At 39.6% G+C, this 2507-nt stretch overlaps 1 long non-coding RNA gene and 1 pseudogene across 2 annotated transcripts in view; both read right to left on the bottom strand.

Annotated features, from left to right (window-relative positions):
- LOC111088169 overlaps window positions 1-2507 on the bottom strand; it is an 18543-nt gene that overhangs the window by 6564 nt on the left and 9472 nt on the right. The window lies entirely within an intron of this gene.
- On the bottom strand, window positions 24-1212 carry LOC111088168 (annotated as a pseudogene).

Consider the following 2507-nt stretch of genomic DNA (forward strand, 5'->3'; position numbering starts at 1 on the left):
ACTTCTCAATTCACAGCAAACTGTCAATGCAGAGATCTATTGTCAGCAACTGAAACTTTCAAGGGTGTATCTACGGAAAATAGCGCCTACGGCAAGCAGTGAAATTGCACCCCTGTCCAAACATCTGACACCCATCTTTTAAAAACTTTGCCATAATATCAGCCCAAAAATACAAGCCAAGTTCGTTAATCTTTTAATTAACAAATTATGGCACTATATGAAAATTACAACTGCACCTTCTTTGCTTTCACTGATGCAAATTAGCCTATGATGTGCTCAAAGGCAGTTTTTTCAGTTTCTTTTCTTTCTACACCAAGCAGAGCAAGATCACAGAGTCTGCCTTGGCCCATGGAGGCTCTCAAATACGAAAGTATTATTTTTAACTTGCTGAATGATCTCTCACAGCTGGCGATGGAAACTGCAATGGTTAGCCTTATCTGAACAGCAATGCGAAGATTGGGGAAGACTCTCTCATCTCCATACTGAACAATAAAGTCGAGAAGCTCTTCAGGTTTGGATATTTTTATGTTGGCCCGACTTGATAGCAACATTCTGCAATCGAAAATTTCTTCATATAGCTGCTGTCCATCAATATCAGAGCTGTACAATTTGCCCAAATTCTCACACTTCTTCTTTAGAACGTTACTGTCGGCACCATAACACAGTCCTTCGACATCGAAAAGGAACCCAAACTTGGCATCAGTGTCGTGCAAATGATCAAACCTTTCATCCATTTCTCTATGAAGACAGTCGAGTGTTCCCTTCATGACTCTTTCCATTTCCTACTTGGCTGTTAACCCAGCATCTCTCGAGTTCTCATCAGCCATTCGTTTCTTCGTCTCTGACGTTTTTCAACCTCAATATTCCATTCTTGACAGAGACCTTCTTTGAGTGACTCACTGACCAACACTTCTCTTTCATCATCAAAATTATGTCAGAGGGCTTTCAAATCTAGGGCAGCATCATGGAAGTTCATGCTAGGATCCTGCAACCTCTTTTGAATATAGTCAATGCGAATGAATACTTTGTTACAAAATCCTAGCAAACTCAGAGAATTGTAACTCAACATGCAGTTATACAGCTGCCTTGCATCATTTCTTGTTTCACTGGTCTTGTTTTCATTGTCTATCATGTTCTGGAGAACTTGAAGTATCTCCTCAAGGTACTTGTTGACGGGCTTCAATGCTTCTGTATTTGCACTCCACCTGGTTTCGGACTGCGACTTAACAACTATTCACACGGCATTTTTGAGTTTTTCCCAGTGCTGTGTTGAATGAGAGAAGAACACGTAGAGAGCTTCGATGATTCCAAAAAATGCGACCATCATTGTATCCTGCTTGGCTGCATGTACACCCACCAAGTTGAGTGAGAGATTGTCGCAATTCACAAACATTGCCAGGTTGTTTTTCTCAATTATTCTTTGATGAACACCACTTCTGTGTCCAGCCATCACAGGAGCGTTGTCATAGCATTGTGACTGACAATCTTGTAGCTCCATTTCGTCCTTCTCTAGCTGTTTCAAGATGTCTTCAACCAAGCTCTCAGCATCCTTCTGTCCTATCTGGATAAAACCAAGGAAGGAATTTTATGCAGTGAAGGATTCTCGTCAAGATATCACGCCACTTCTGCTTTTCCTTTTCAATCTGTCACTGAAGTTACGCATCAATAAATCCTCTGTTTTCAGCTAAATTTCTTTCCGCTGTATGAAGCACTTCTGATGATTCTTAGCATTTTCATGAACACTAATCCTTTCATGTGCTTTACACTGGTTGAATCCACTTTCCAGCTCCAATGAGAATTGATGGTCTGACCTGGAATAGAAAAGACAACAGATACAAAATGCAGACTTTTTAGAAGGGGAACAGACCAGCCATGAGAGAGTCACTTCCTCACCATGACCACTTCCCAATTTCCTCTTGAACCAAGCTTTGTTATTTGTTGGTAGGAAAGGCCCCTCACTGTTCTGGAAATACTTCAAACTCAGCTTTATTATTTCTGTTCTCAAAGAGTCAGTTAGAATTGCTTTTCCAGTACCCTTGCCAAACTTTAGAAGTCCAATGTCATGCTGTTTAATCACTTCTGGTATGACAGGTCGAGGCTCTTTGACAACATCCAGTTCACTAGTGAAGCAAAGGGAAATTTTTGAGGAAATTTCATCCATTGCTTCTATGAATTTGAATAATATAAAAGTAATTAAATAAGATATAATTGAAAATGAAGATTTTAAGTTTTAAATAAGAGTACACAAGTTGAAGGACATATAACAAGTCAACAAGTCGAAGGACATATAAAAAAACTAAAGAGGACAAGGAGATGCCTGTGTATTATAAAAAATAAGCCTTGAGAGATAAGTAATCAAGAACGAAGTTAGAACTTAGTAAGTAATAGCACAGCACGTGCATAAACTTTGAAACAAGAATAGGAGTTTAGTGCCCGAAGGTCCCAGTAGAGGCAGTTAACAACCTCTTTAGTTCTAAACAGGTTTTGCACACGAAACGCCAATGTAC

The sequence above is a fragment of the Limulus polyphemus genome, unplaced genomic scaffold, assembly GCF_000517525.1.
Source record: "Limulus polyphemus unplaced genomic scaffold, Limulus_polyphemus-2.1.2 Scaffold3238, whole genome shotgun sequence".
NCBI lineage: Eukaryota > Metazoa > Arthropoda > Merostomata > Xiphosura > Limulidae > Limulus > Limulus polyphemus.